The sequence below is a fragment of the Littorina saxatilis genome, linkage group LG6, assembly GCF_037325665.1.
Source record: "Littorina saxatilis isolate snail1 linkage group LG6, US_GU_Lsax_2.0, whole genome shotgun sequence".
NCBI classification, from domain to species: domain Eukaryota; kingdom Metazoa; phylum Mollusca; class Gastropoda; order Littorinimorpha; family Littorinidae; genus Littorina; species Littorina saxatilis.
In genome coordinates this window covers 10,835-27,989 of record NC_090250.1, presented here as the reverse complement: position 1 = coordinate 27,989, position 17,155 = coordinate 10,835, and the positions used below count along the sequence as shown (strand labels likewise).

General features: G+C 41.0%; 1 pseudogene; it reads right to left on the bottom strand.

The window, feature by feature from the left end:
• Nucleotides 1–887: 887 nt before the first annotated feature.
• On the bottom strand, nt 888–7,669 carry LOC138969652 (uncharacterized; annotated as a pseudogene).
• Nucleotides 7,670–17,155: the final 9,486 nt, after the last annotated feature.

The following is a 17,155-nucleotide window of genomic DNA, read 5'->3' as shown; positions in this document are numbered from 1 at the left end:
GCGAGCTTTATCCATAGACTTGGAAACTACGGAATTTCTACCCGTCCAAAGCGGCCTGGGGTGGCGTTTGCTGAAAAAATGGGGGCGCCTATTTTACCCACCGTATTTTTGTTAGTATGGTCCCCATTTTTGGTCAACTTCCATCTCCAACTGTAGCACGTAGCCGGGCACAACGAATCCTTCTTTATCATGTATTATTCGGTGTGCACATTTCTCAAATCGATTACAGTATAGCGTTCACGGGATACCTCCAGCTTCGCTGGGATTAATTAATTAATGGTCAAATTTAGACTACACACGGAAGCATTCGTGGGGACGTGCGGACCCATACTTCTCAAAGAAGGAAAAGCGTGTATACCCTTCCGAGGCACTCGTGGGTCCATGCGGACCCATACTTCTCAAAGAAGGACAATTGTGCAAACCCTTCCGTGGCACTCGTGGGGCCATGCAGACCCATAATATTTTACCAAATACCGTGTGTAGTCTAAATTTGACCATTAATTAATTAATTAATTATCACTGAAATTTAATGAGCTTTTAGGAGATGATAGCTTTTTAGGTGTCTGAGGCATTTCTAAAAGCTCATTAAAAAATTCCAACTCGTTTAAGAGATATTTGCATCAAACACCCTTCTGTGTCCGCACGGACCCACGAGTGCCACGGAAGGATATGCATATTTTTCTTTCTTTGAGAAGCATGGGTCTGCACGGCCCCACGAGTGCCACGGAAGGATATGCACATTTTTCCTTCTTTGAGAAGCATGGGTCTGCACGGCCCCACGAATGCGTCCGTGTGTAGTCGATAACGAGTGCCGGCGAAGGTTAATGGCTGAATAACAATGAGTTCCTTTATACGTTGGATTGGGCAAGCCATATACATATATATATATATATAAATATATCCAGCATCAATAAACCTAAAAATACACTAAGGTCTTTTTCAAAAACAATAGTCTGTTTTAAAAACTTTCAGCAATTTTCAACCTTATAAATCTATACTATAGATACATCAAAAGAAATTTGGTGCAATTAAACAGGTAACCTAATGGCAAATCATTGTGTAAAACTTTCTTTACAACTTTCTTTCACAAAGTGTACGTATTTTTTTTATTTTTAGCAATATTGTTTTCGTGGTGCAGTACCTGTGTTTAAAAATAATAAAATACACAGCGGACATAATTTCGCTTTATTTGAATGACTTTCCACTTTACAAAGATTGGTTTAGAATTAGAGCGCAGATTTAAACCAATTTGAAAAAAACAGTTGCTTATACCTTCTACCATGCTTGGTACTTTGAACAAACTTTATGATTGTTTTTGAGGCTTTCATTGTTGCAGCCCAATGCTGCTCAGTGCAAATTAACTTTTTTGAAGGCGAAGTGTCTGCACCCAGACACATCCTTACTCTGAGGTCTCAAAGCAAACCCGCAAATTGAGGCACACCTCCCAACGCCATGCAAGATATTGCAGATTTATTGCACGATTACGTGGCTGGAGCGGATAGGGCAAGTAGCCTAATAAGTTTACAATTTAAAACGAATGCTTCTTTCATTGACAAAAGCAGTAATCATGTGTCAAAACACTGGATCGGCTTTGGAATGCGCTTGTAAATAAAAATAGACAATGAATTTTTCTTGTGATTCCACTGACCAATCTGCTTGTAGTCTGGACAATCAAGCGTACAAAATATGGCAAAATCGTATGGGTTCACAGGTCTGCTATACACTTCAGGTTTGGGGTGTCCACAAGCTAATTTTTTTTTACTCGAGCATGTTGGCAACGAACTGGAGAACAACATCTGACCATGTTGATCGGTGGGTGGCCCACTCCGAGGGTCAATGCGCTCCGTTAGTTGCACGAGCTGTTCCTCAGAGAGGGGGCAAGCCGTGGCAGGCACATCCTAACGACTGTCTGGTCCTCGATTATCGATTGAAGGCTTCTCCCTTTCCAGAAGTCCTGTACTGCTGTGGATGTGCTGGCTCGTCTCTCCAGCATCCCCCTGAAGAAGAGCTGCAGGGGAGTTCTGTTGCGCTCTGTCCTCAGGGGTTGGTGGTTCTTCTGTTCCACAAACCACTGTAGGGACCGGTTCAGCCTGGGCAGAAAAACATAGTGGAGGGCCCACAAGTGAATGGGATTGTCCATGTTCAGTATCCCCAGACCACCTTCTGCCTGTGGTGTTCCCATTGCAGTAAACAGGTCATGGTAAGGGTTCACCACATCTTTCCAGACGTCGAGCCAGAGACGCTCGATCCTTTGGTTATGGTCACTGCGGCCTTGCATCGCATTGCCTCTCCCTTCTCCCCTGTGTTCATTCATGAGGGCGACGACATCCAGATTCTCGCCACCATGGTCCATGCGGACTCTTGACGGGAGTCCAAAGCGTTGGGTTCCACCCAAAAACAGATCCCGAACGGTCTCTGACCTGTTGTTTCGGTGGCATGGAGGAAGGTAGTGGCCCGGCTAAAGCCATCGATTGCCCCATGAATCACCATTTTCCACCTGCAATATAACAAACAGAGATCCGTTTCCATATGTGATTTCACCACACAAATTCTGATTAAAGAGTTATTGGGAAATAAGTACAGGTAACATGCTCAGTAAATATTAAAAAGTAATGGTCAAAGTGCTTTTTCATGACCGAGAATCAAGACCATTATTTTTAATATATATCATTGAGAAAAGGTGTGTAACCCATTTAATCCACCTTTCTTCAATTTTGCAAAGAAATAAATCAAGAAAAGCAATTGCTTTATATGACTTTTCTTTGTCATGTCCATAAGCCTTAAGGGTCTTGTAGGTCTTAAAAGGAGGATTCCACTAACTGCTGGGACTCTAAAATTTGATAAAAATAAGCAAAATTTTGGTAATGTCTGCTGGTTAATAACACATACAATTCAGTGAAATTTAATAAAAATAACTGAGAAAACCGCAATGTAAAGCTTTTCCAAACTTGACCCCACTGTGACCCCAAAATGTGACAGGGATCAACCAAACTAGGGTCACGTAGGTAGATGATCAAATCCTTCAAGTGTTCAAAGTTTCAAAGCTCAAGCTTCAAAAACACCTGAGATAACATCAATGTTAAGATATTTTGATTCGAACATGACCCCCTGTGACCCCAAAACTTGACGAAGGTCAATCTTCTTCTTCTTCAGCGTTCGACGATGGCTGTGTCTAGATTCTTTGGCCCGTGATGTTGACGAAGTGGGCTGTGACGAAGGTCAATCAACCTTATGTCTTCTTCTTCTTCTTATGCGTTCGTGGGCTGAAACTCCCACGTGCACTCGTGGTTTGCACGAGTGGAATTTTACGTGTATGACCGTTTTTACCCCACCATTTAGGCAGCCATACGCCGCTTTCGGAGGAAGCATGCTGGGTATTTTCTTGTTTCTATAACCCACCGAACTCTGACATGGATTACAGGATCTTTTTCGTGCGCACTTGGTCTTGTGCTTGTGTGTACACACGGGGGTGTTCGGACACCGAGGAGAGTCTGCACACAAAGTTGACTCCGAGAAATAAATCTCCCGCCGAACGTGGGGACGAACTCACGCTGACAGCAGGCAACTGGATACAAATCTAGCGCGCTACCGACTGAGCTACATCCCCGCCCACAATCTTATGTCAAGTTGGTAGATTATCAAAACCTAGAAGTGTGCGAACTATTAAAGCTCTAGCTAAAAACACATCTGAGATAACATCAACGTTAAGTTTTTATTAAACGAACATGACCCCGCTGTGACCCCAAAATTTGATGAGGGTCAACGAAACTGGGGTCACTTCGTGAAATCATCAAACCCTAAAAGTGTGCAAAGTTTCAGAGGTCTAGCTGTATAAACTTCTGAGATAACAGCTCAACGTTACATTTTTTGTCCTTGGACAGACAGACAGCCTGCCCACAGCACACATAATTATTTTTATCAAGTATTATTCACTCAGCCAGTCTACCTGCACAAGCATGTGATTAATCCATGGTTGAAGAGTTCTGTGAAAATTGCGCAATTCTGCAAACTCTTTATAGCAGTTAATTTAATTTCGAATAAAATAAAGTACATAGTTGTTCTGCTAAGACGATAAGGCAAATATTTTTGTGTTCTTTTCATGTTTAAGTATCTCGGGAAAAAAAGTTCTATTTATGAAGTGAAATATAATTGACCTACAGATTACTGTCTTTTTATTTGTACAAATGCAAAATGGGAACAACTATTTTCTACACAAAATATGAGAGTTACTTGCCTTGAGACCTTGTGTCTGGTACAACGTAGATTTTGATTTAGAAAACAACCAAACTTATGGATCTTATATTGGATTCTGTGTGTTGAAACCTGAAATGAATAGTGTAAATGCAGTATGTATGAGCTCTTTCCTCTTTCGAATATTTGAGCATTCAGAACTTTTCAGTCACCAAGCAGTGACCACACAGTGTGGTTTCTCAACCTATGAGCTATCGAGGATTCAGACTGGTTGCTGGGTGGTTATTTGTTAGGACTAGGTAGCTTGGTATTCACCGAAAAGTATTCCCCCCTCTGCTTATTTCTCTGTTAACTTGAAGGGGTGTTTATTGTTAAAAAAAAACACCAAGCAACCAAATTTAAATAACCACCCAGTAGAAATGGTAAGGTATAACCAGAATATGTTTTGTATTCCGTGGGGAAATCATCAATGGACCAGTCTTTCATTACATATCCAGAAAATGACAAAATAAAAAGAAAAGAAAAGCAAATACTTGCACACGACTCACCTTCGTTACCCACCTACCCCTTAGAAGACGCCCTTCCTTTTACGATCCCAAACAAGACATTTTCAAGACCCTGTTTCATAGCTGCCAACCCCTGTGAAGCCCAAAGAGTAGCATTTTGGAACTTTCACCCAATGTCAGAGTTGCAATTGGTGTTTATAAGCGTAGCACTCGCATAATCTTAAATTTGAATCGCAAGCCCGCATTTAAAATGCCATCAAAAACGTTTGTAAGATTCTGAGAGCTCTACGACATTACAACCGTCTAAACATAGTTCAATGTCACACGCTTTCCTTCTTTGCCACTACTAAAGCAAACGTATGCAAGATTGTATGTTACACACTTTAGGAGCATGGCAAGAACGGATTCAAACTCAAAATCGTCACTCCAAAAAAACATAAAATGCACACACGACTTTTATTTCTCCTGCTGTTATCGTTTCTTCTCTTTACAGATTCTTCAACTCTCAGAATACTGAAAACGGCACCCCAGACGACAGTACTGTTTCCATACGCGAATTTAACTTCCCTTGGAAAGTGGTTCGCTCAGGAGGCCTGTTTGTCTGACACTATAAGGACAGAGTTCTGAACATAGATGACAAAGATTCCGGAATGAACAAACATTTTGCGGATGCAGACACAGAAAGACGTCATGAAGAATGCGATGCTTCAAAAGATACAGACTGTGACGATGACTGTGACCTCATTCCCATATACCGAGACGTCATTCACAGTTGTTCGGTCACTTCCGTCAAAAAGTAGATTTAGACAATCAACGTAATCTCGTGTGGAAGAAAACGTCTGTCACACAACCAAGTCGGAATAGCAGGTATTATTACCTATACACGCAAAGTCTGTCGAATTCTTCGGCAAAAATCGTTGAAAATGATTTGCCCGCATCGGCGTGGAACTTGCACCATAATCTTCACCACCCTTACGTTTCCCCGTTTTTATCCTGTCTCCCTCCAGTTTCCACTTCTAACACCGTCACTGTGCACAGCTTACAACTTAACAAGTGCATTGCATATTCTAATCAAATTCACAATTGGCGCATAGAGTCACCGGAAATGCGAATGCTTGCAATAAATTTCACGATTTGCTAAGCAAGTCACGTGGACAATATCGAGTCATAACGGAGTGGTTCCCAGCCATCGGTACTCGACTAGTTATGCAATGTTCATTGTTGATTGTCAAGCAATAAGTGAACATTTTGCACGCTTGTCATTTTTTTTTTTTTTTTAGCGTAGCAGCTCAGGGCTTAGAGTAGCAGCGTAGCAATTCCTGCAAAATCGGAGCATGCTGCGCCAAAATCGTAGCAATTGGCAGGTATGCTGTTCTCTAAGATATTCTGCTCATAACCTCTGTAAGTTTACCCCCATTATAAGACCTTATTATCTCAGGGTTATGTAGGTCTTAAAAGAAAGATTCCAGCGTCATAAAATAATGTTTAAGAGAATTCCTTATGCCACCTGTATCAATCCACTCAAATTCCATGTTCAAACTGGCACAACCCCCAACATCCTCCCCACCACCGGACACACTCAACATTCACCAAATTTTGAAAAAGGATTTTTTTGTGCCCAGTGTATGTATTTGTAGCTGTACTCACGATATCAACTTGTGGTATCCGTCTAGATGCCAGAGAGCGTTTGGTCCTGATACTTGGTACAGACGACGTCTCGTGGGCCTCAACGCCAAAGCTCTGACAGCTACTCCACCAGGATCAACCCGCTGGATGGCTCCCCGTACTCTGTGCCTTTGTGGAGCGTGTAAGAATACAACTTATTACACTAACGTGACATACCACTCATGTCATAACAATACCATTCACTCTACATTGCATGTGTAAAGAGGTCTTGTCTGACAAGGACCTGATTTTTCACTGCCTCCAATACCAAAACAAGCGTCCTTCTTTGAACACTCGGAAGAATTTTAAGAACGTAAACACCACACCAGTGACATTTCCTTGCTTTGACATAAAAGAATACACGAGGCATTCGGAGAGATCCAGGTTCAATTTTTAAGCTTCTTCAATCTGGGCGCTTCGACAAAGGGACATTTACAGCAACAGTATGTACAGGGTCCCCACTGGTTTTTAAAAACAAAATTCCATGACTTTTCCATGAGCCTCAATAACATTTTCCATGACTAGATCCACAGGTCGCCATTTCCGAACACGCAAACTTTTTACATCTTGTCACTGCCAGTTTTGACACTGGCTTGCTTTGCACTGAATTTGAGTCAGTTTCTACGCAGTGTCTCTTTGACAAGCAAGTCAAGCATTTGCTACGCAGTCAGATTATCGGTAATGTTTGCTGGTCCTGTCATTTCACTAAACTGGACCAGCCACTGTTTGTATCCATCTGCACTTTCGTAAATTCCGTTTCATAACCGTCACTAACACTGTGACTTGACGAACTGTCATTTTTTTCACCGCGATACACAGTTCATTGCGAAGATCTTCCTTGGTAATTCGTTCCAATTCCGCATACTTTTTGTTGTCAAGAAACAACTCGAAAGAAAGCTGGCGTGCTAAAGGTTAATTTTTTTTCTTTCTTATTTATGTTAAATTCCATGACTTGAATTGAAATTCCATGACTTGAATTGAAATTCCATGACTTTCCAGGCCTGGAAAATTAAAAATCAAATTCCATGACTTTCCATGACCTGTACGAACCCTGTATGTAGGATAAACAGAATACTACATGGCTTCCTGTTTGATACCAGTTTTACACTAGTGTTTTGAAATATTGTTCGCAGTTTAATATTTAAAAGCACAACTTGTGTAAAATTGGTATTTCATAGGAAACCATATAGTATTCTCTATGTGGACAACAATGTCACAGGCTTACCCACTAAAGTTCTTTAGGAGCTTCTGACATATTTGCCTTAAAAACAACATGCAAAATAACTTGTGGAATCCAAAAGCACCATGCCGCATTAGTGGCCCAATTAGAGCTGCAGACTATTACGCTTTCGATGTAGCATGCTACTTGTAAAACAGAAAATGCTACTTCGTTATACAGACACTCTACAATGTTCATTTGTTCCTGCTGCTGTTTTCTTGTCTGAACACAGTTATTGCAACATTTGTGTCTTGACATATAAACATGTAGGTGCAGTGGATTATAAGATGATGCAATACTTAAAGATAAACACCATTTGCTACATGTACACTATAAATTCAAGATTGCTACACATGAAGCTTCATAGGGGCTGACAGCTCTGCATCATACACCTGCACATAAATCTTACTGACTGAGTTGATGTGTATTTACACATTGCACACCTCCCACATTGAAGTAAACAATTGAATATCTTCAGTTAATCGAAGTACACTTAAAGATGAAGTTCTCTCCATAGGAATACTGTGCATCACCCTTGCATGTAAGTGAACTCAAAGTACTATGTGAACAGAACAGAACCAATTCTGGTCTGTTTGCAACCGCATGAACGCAGGAAAGAGATCATTGTCAGATTGAATTACAATTAACATTGACACGCTTCCATTTGAAACTTTTCAGTTGTCATTGTGGATTGACGCCCCGGGCCCCAGATCCTGCGTTTAACTTTATCCTCGACGAACAAAACAACAGGCACCAATTGGGCGGCCGCCTCACCTGTGATTGTGTTGACCAGGTTGACAACCGAGCCAGACAGGGTAGAATTGCTGGTACCGGTTGTCATCGATCCCGATGTTGAGGCGATGGCCTCACGATCACCCGAAACAGCTTCTTGCAGACGTTGGTTGTCTTTCTGGAGCGAGACAATGGCCACTTGGCAGGTCTCTTGCCGCTCCCCCAGCCTGCGTAGTTCTGCCAATACCGCGGCCAAAGCAGTGGCGCTTTCTTCCCCTCCTGCTGTGGCTGACTCAAACCCACCGGGTTGTCGCTGCGAGGCTGTCTGGTTGCTGGCCCTCGGCCGACCTGCAGCGGCTCGGGTCACTTCGGCTACCCGCCTTGACGCTGCCCTCCTGGGAGGCATATTCCTGTGCATAAAAAACAGGATATGTGAACACAGCCTTATTTGTCAGATTACTGAGAATTACACATAAGCCTTGAACTTGTCTGCTGCTCCTTGCAGGAGTTGACAACTCCTTCACTGTTCAGCCTGTAAAAGGTGTTTAATATCCCATACTTCTGAAGTTGTCACCAGATTTTGGGAGTCTGAAATACAAACCAAAGAAATTGATTAAAATCTGGCCCAAAGTACTTCAAACCAATTGTGTTTTCTGTGTCAAACTCAAATCCTGGCACCCAGTACCCCCACCAAACGAGTTTGGAATCTCTGAGGCTCAATACATTTATGACAAACAGAACACCAACAGGAAATTACATCATGGTTCTCTGAACTGTCACACACCAACATAATACCTGGCTAACAAATCCACATACTAACTAATGTTGGAATCTCTGAGGCCCTATAGCTTAATTTGACAAAAAGAACAACAGCGAACCATGTTTTCTGATGAAATGACAAACACCCACCTAACAGGTAATTGACATACAGTACCTCCACAGGAACAAATATTCTGATTCTCTGAATTGACAAACGCTCACATGAAAAGGCATCGTAACACCAACATGTTCATCAGAATCTCACCTGAAAATTATTTCCAAGTACTCTGGAAAAACACTGATCCATACTATCCACCAACACAGAAACATACTGTTGAAACATGTCACGATATCTTGATTTGACAGAACACTCAACAATCGTGTTGATCGAAGAACCATTCCACCTTGAACTGGTTTTTAGACAAGGGACATCATCCACAACGAGCCTGTCATAAACTCGAGTTACTTCCCATCTACCGATCTGGTTGACCCCATTTAGAGCCGTCGATTTATAATGCCACCCACCCGCATCAAACAAGAAAGAAAATGTAAACAATTTGAAGATTCCCTGTTCCTATACCCGTGCTTTGTAAGCTGATCAGTCAAAACGCACAACGCAACCTGACCCGGCTACAACATTATTTAATCACACAAAAACCGACTGTGTTTATCGCCTGACGAAGGGACTTGTACAACCTGGCCTGTCCTGACGTTGCTTGATCTTCTTGATCTTGATATGTTACGCCAACAGGTCCCAAGCTTGGGAATATACGTTTGCTAGATGCACACCATCACCCAGGAAATGACGCTGCAAATTCAGGTAACGTAAACTGTTTTCCAGCGGAAAACATAAAATCATGGTCCCAAAATACAACTCTAGGGGAGTCCACAGTGCCCTGCCGAAGCAACGCATTGACCTCCATAGCTGCGGCGTTGTATGATGGATCGAAACACACACACAGACAGACAGACAGACAGACAGACAGACACACACACCACGACCCTCGTCTCGATTCCCCCCTCTACGTTAAAATATTTAGTCAAAACTTGACTAAATATAAAAACGGTATTACTTAACTTTAAAATCAGAATCTGTGACTGTGAAACATTGGTCCATTTCTCAGTTGTTTTTCAACAGTTTAAAATTCCTTTTTGAAGCTTTACTATTCTAATATTCAGCACAGAAGAGTTGCCTGAAGTACTGTCCCCTGTCCTTTCAGACGAGCTTGTATCATTAAGGACCCAGTAAGCTTGTTGGAAGCAGTAATTGGTTCCACCAACGCATCCAACTCTTGATCAGATATCCTGGAATACACCATGCGTTGTACTTGTAGCATTCCATTTTCCCTGAAAATTGCCAAACACTTTTATTACTTGCGTTGTATCGATAAACGAAGCACAAGTAAGAAACAATAATAAAAGCAAAGAAAATAGCAACACGATATGCAAACATCTAACAAAGCCGAGCAAGCAGAATGACAGGTCTAATGAAAAACAAAGAGGTACCGATTCGGAAACAAGATCGCGATTCTTTCCTTCGCTGCACGACGCAAACTATGATCTTCTGTGACCTTTGACCAAACGTAGCTTCCACATTCGATCACCGTGCTCAGCTTAATATTTACAACAGAAAGCCGAGGGGGTGGAATACCGAGATGAACCTACAGAAATGTGCATCCTCAAACCTGACATATTCATCCCAACATTTAATGAACTCAAAAACACAGAAAGTTGCTTTCACACGCCATCTTTGATTGCCACTGCCAGTGCCGTGGTTATCAAACCGGGACCCGGTGTCACGGCGTGAGTTTACACTGTCCTGAGTTTACGCAGTGGCCCCAATGCGCGTGCGTCGAAATATGCGTCACTTCCGCCATCGTGAATTTGCCAACTCGAAGCCGGTTGTTTTCACTTTGAGTAAGGAAGGTGTCAATCACGTTTTTAGTGATCATAACCCGCACGATGGAACAGTTCGCTGATCAGATGCTTTCTTTGAAACATTTTCTCCGAAATCACACGCACCGAGGCAGAAACAAAATACAAACAAAAATACAGAACAGAAGAAAACAGAACAGAACCCCACCCAAAAACACCCACCACACTGGGGCGCATGCGGCGACTCTGGGAACCAAGGATGAGAGAGAGTAAACGTTCATTCAAGGTTTTTTTTTTAAACACAAACATGAGTGAAAAAGGTGACTAAAACAATCTCTACGAGGGAGCATATAATTATAAATAGTCCAAGGTAACAAACACAAAACCATCGATTCCCACTATTCTAAAATTCAAATCTAATCTAAATTTGTTGAGGAAAAAATCTACACCTTTTCTTCCAACACTCGCAGACCACTGACAAACACAAACCCATCGATTTCCCACTGAATTCTTTGATACAGTGGCGAACGCGATCGGCGAAACAAAGACGGTCACCGTGGCAACCTCAAAAATGCTTTGGTAAATCCACATCATCATGAACTCACGACGCTGTAGGCGTCGTGAATTTGGTCACGAAGTGACGTATATTTCGACGCATGCGCATTGGGGCCACAGCGTAAACTCAGGACAGTGTAAACTCACGCCGTGACACCGGTACCCGTGTTTCAAAGATCACGCATTGTTTCTTCCATTAAGTCACAAATGAACAAGCAAACGAAACGTTGCTTACCTTCTTAAAACTTCTTCTGGCTCATTACCAGACTGCAACAAATTGACGCAATGGCGGGTCTGATCCAAAAATGTTCCATCCAGTGGCGTCGCTATTTTGGAAGATGAATGGCGCAAACCGGAAGTAGTATCTCCACGAGATTGTCGCTTTGCATGTCGTACATTTTCCGAGTCAAGTTCTAATTTGTTACAGCTGTATTTATTAAATACAGCTGCATTTAAAAATAAATACAGCTGTATTTAAAAATAATTACACCTGTATCTAAAAATAATTACAGGTGTATTTATTTTTAAATACAGCTGTATTTATTATTAAATACAGGTGTAATTATTTTTAAATACAGCTGTATTTATTTTTAAATGCAGCTGTATTTAAAAATAATTACACCTGTATTTAATAATAAATACAGCTGTATATATTTTTAAATACAGGTGTAATTATTTTTAAATACAGCTGTATTTATGATTAAATACAGCTGTATTTATCATTAAATACAGCTGTATTTATTTTAAATTACAGCTGTAATAGTTATGAGCCAAACGGCTTTCCATATCATACACCGTGACAGCTATCGCGCGCACGTACAAGGGAAAAACAGACCCGCACGCCGATTTCAAATTAACACGGAAATAAACAAAGAAACAGGCACATGAAATAGTTTCAAAGTCAATAGCAACTACCCAAACAAACTCAATGAAATAAAAACACGGGGAGACCCTTTTTATTTATTTATTTTTTTTTAAATCTCAGTTGCATGCAGGTGGCTGCTACCGCATTTTAGGTTTTTTTGTCTTCTCTCTCACCTTTGTTTTTTTTAAGCAGGGAGCATCCTTCTTCATGGTTATTTATTTAATTTTTTTATCACATGTTTACATGTTTAAGTTAACAAACTTTATCAATAAACTAATATCATGTAAACAAAAGATTTAAAAAAAAAACATTCCTGCCTAAAATTATTGTTTTTAAATCAATTTTGCTATTATAACGTACTCTTTTGCACATGAAGAAAATAATCAAAAATAAACAAATGCCAAAGAGTAAAAAAAAAAGTTACAGGCAGATGGAGATTTGAACTCGACTCAATCACGCATCAGGCGAACGAGAGAACCGTTCGGCCACGGAATCAGTAGAAAATAAATTGACACTGTAATGGATTAAAAAAGACGCTAGCACGCTTTCAACACAAGCCGGTATGATCGAGCATCGGTTGAAATCTTTCGCGAGCGGTATCTCGTATTTGTCCGCAATGCATTGGTGCTTAAATGACACCAATGTGTGTTCATTGGGGACATAGATCTACAAACAATATTTGAACAAGATTTATTCAAAATTGACGGTTTTAGAGGAGGGGGATGGGTCCTCTAACTTTACAGCTCGGAGACACCCGGGTAAGTCCTTACCGGAGTTTCATAAATAACACTTAGCGGACATATCGAGCGGAAGTGGTTTTACAGGCCGGTATATGAGTTGCAGCTGTTTTAAGAATACGGGCCCTGATTGCTTCATCGCATTCTTGGTATTGCTAACCGATTATTTCGTCAAAAGATTCTTGACAGTCGCCTTTCTGTGTGTTTTTTTGTAAAAATGAAAACGAATTAATTTCCTGTTTATTTTGGTTTTGCCCGCTTAGTCGAAAATGATGGAATCGTTTGGAAGAGATGTTAAAAAAACCAAGTCGCGTAAGGCAAAAATACAACATTTAGTCAAGTAGCTGTCGAACTCACAGAATGAAACTGAACGCAATGCAACGCAGCAAGACCGCATACTCGTAGCATCGTCAGTCCACCGCTCATGGCAAAGGCAGTGAAATTGACAAGAAGAGCGGGGTAGTAGTTGCGCTGAGAAGGATAGCACGCTTTTCTGTACCTCTCTTCGTTTTAACTTTCTGAGCGTGTTTTCAATCCAAACATATCATATCTATATGTTTTTGGAATCAGGAACCGACAAGGAATAAGATGAATGTGTTTTTAAATTGATTTGGACAATTTAATTTTGATCATAATTTTTATATTTTTAATTTTCAGAGCTTGTTTTTAATCCAAATATAACATATTTATATGTTTTTGGAATCAGAAAATAATGGAGAATAAGATGAACGTAAATGTGGATCGTTTTATAAAAAAATTTTTTTTTTACAATTTTTAGATTTTTAATGACCAAAGTCATCAATTAATTTTTAAGCCACCAAGTTGAAATGCAATACCGAAGTCCGGGCTTCGTCGGAGATTACTTGACCAAAATTTCAACCAATTTGGTTGAAAAATGAGAGCGTGACAGTGCCGCCTCAACTTTCACGAAAAGCCGGATATGACGTCATCAAAGACATTTATCAAAAAAATGAAAAAAACGTCTGAGGATATCATACCCAGAAACTCTCATGTCAAATTTCATAAAGATCGGTCCAGTAGTTTAGTCTGAATCGCTCTACACACACACACACAGACACGCACACATACACCACGACCCTCGTCTCAAACATTTAGTCAAAACTTGACTAAATGTAAAAAGACATCATTTTTCATTTGTGTCTGTAACGCGATCTGTTTGTGTAATCGTATTTTGCACTCCTGATTGGAAGGTTTAAGCATCCATAACAAAAATACTTCGATTTCAGATATGAACTATTGTTGACTGTCAATCCATTGCAACCCGTATGACATTTTTGAGGTGGGCCATAAACTTTTGACAAATGCATTAGTTTCGCTGTTGATGCTGCTTTCGTTCTTCGGGTTTCATTCTTTTTGTACAAAACAAGGCGGTAACATGATCAATATTCACTGAAAAATTAAATGAATTTAAAAAATAAAAAAAATTCAAACACAAAATTACCCCTGACCCTTACCCCAACACTGCGAGCAGCGGGGAAGCGCTATATAAGTGTGTTAGTGTGTGTGTGTGTGTGTGTGTGTGTGTGTGTGTGTGTGTGTGTTTGTGGATTTCCAACCATATGCGGACCACATGGGACCAAATGGGGTCGTCCATCGCTATATCGCAGCAATTTGCGGACATTAGCCGAAAAATGCGACTATCTGCGGACGTCCTCAAATAGGCGGTCTTTGGTCCGCAAATTGCTGCAATATAGTGACGGATGTCCGCAAATAACTCAACTCAACTCAACTCAAATGTATTAATCCATATGGAAACTACATTGTAACAATACTCTTTTCCAATCAAAAGAATAAGAATGCATAATAAAAAACAAAAACATCATAAGAAAATAAGTGAATATGATTATTATGAGTATGATCACAGTCTCACTAACGCAAACAGTCCTCCGTCAAGTCAAGTCTGCCAACACACAACTCACTTACACAACAACAACAGCAACAGCAATACAATTTAACAAAAACCATAATTCCAATAACAAAAAGACGTCCGAGAGTCCACCTCTACATCCACGCACACACAAGGTATACAAAGCACCACATGTCGACTAGAACACCGCCCATTTGAACTACGATAATACAGTTACTAAAAATACATACATTACAGATAACCCAGCAACAGAGTACAGTAATAATTATGACAGAGAAACATGATAGAGGCCTCTAACATGTGATTGGTTGAAAGCATGGATAGCTCTGGGAACAAAAGAATTGCGGAAACGTGACGTTCTAGCAACCATAGCCCTCAGTCTACCACTCCGGTCAATGCGTCGAGAGTCAAATTCAGGTTTCAGTGGGTGTGTCTCGTCAGCCAAAATTGAGGTCAGTCGTCTCTGGCAAACTGATTCAATGGTCTCTTGTTTCCTGCCTACAACAGATCCAGCCTTCTTGACTAGCTTTTCTAGCCTGTCACTATCCTGTTTACTAAGGTTACCCCCCCAGCACACACATGCATATGTCAACACGCTACCAACAGTGGACAGATAGAACATCTGCAGGATGTCATTACGAACAGAGAACGATCTAAGCTTCCTTAGACAGTACATGCGCGTGTGCGCTTTCTTCAAGATTTGGTCAGTGTTGGCATGCCAAGACAGCTTGTTGTCGATCACTACACCTAGGTAGCGATAGCTTTCAACCTGTTCGACTTCAACACCAGCTATCACGATAGGCTTGTGTGCTACCTTTTGTCTTCTAGTGTCAAAGATCATTTCTTTAGTTTTTCCTGTGTTCAAGTCCAGGTAATTCTCGTCGCACCAGTCCACAAAGCTGCTAACTTCTTGTCTGTAGTGTGTGTCATTGTCGTCAGTAATCTGTCCTGTAAGTCCAGTATCGTCAGCAAATTTGTCGATGAAGCACGACCCGTGAGAACTCCTGCAGTCAGCAGTATACAGGGAGAACAGAAAAGGTGACAATACTGTTCCCTGCGGAGCTCCTGTGTTGGTATTCAGTACACTAGATAGTACGGTCTGCGGAGCACCAGTGTTTGTGTTCGGGCCATTAGATGGTACTATACCAGCCCTAACAAACTGGGGTCGGTTGGTCAGATAGTCTGTGACCCACAATACAGTTGGAACGCTAATTTTCATCTTCAGTAGCTTTTCAGCAAGAAGGTGAGGCTGTATCGTATTGAACGCGCTAGAAAAGTCAAAAAACATCAGTCTAACACATGCTCCAGGTTTATCCAGATGAGAATAGATACTGTGCAACACATGTAAAACGGCATCCTCAACACTTCTACCCTTTCTATAGGCAAACTGCCACGGATCCATAAACTCCGCGGTAAGCACCTGAAGCTTCACTAATACTAGTCGCTCAAGAACCTTCATGACAGCAGACGTCAATGCTACAGGTCGCAAGTCGTTCATCACTTTGACCGGGGTTTTCTTTGGAACTGGGACGATGCAAGATGTTTTCCAAAGGGATGGGATTTTTGACTGTGACAGAGACATGTTGAAAATCACAGTGAGAATTGAGCAAAGCTGCTCAGCACAAAAATTTAGGACTTTTGGTGTAATACCATCCGGGCCTGCTGCCTTCTTAGCATTAGACTTCTTGAGCTGTTTCACAACATCTTCCTCAGTCACAGACATGATTTCGCACCTCCCTAAAAATGGAAATGCAAGTTGTCCTCATATTGCTGCAATATAGGTGTGGACAACGAGCCCTGTTTTACACATATTTGATATCCATTGTCATATCCATTTTCAGATTATACACAGATTTCACACATTTGCAGAGCAGCTCTGTATTTAGTGCGTACTGTTGCAAGCGAGTTTACGTAGTTTTCAAACTGCTGTAAAATATGAACCAGACAAAGCACGTCAAAAACAAAAGCAGATTTGCGGAGGACACTTAATGGCTGTCCGATTAGTAAATAGTGTGCAGTTGCTGTCTTATGTTCAATTCCTCATAAAGTGTGTAATACGGGGTAAACAAGGTACAAAAATCGTAAAAATGCATTTTTGTCATTGAGGTAAAGATAGTCGTTGACGAATTGCATCCCTCTTTATGATCTACCAACGTGTTAAAC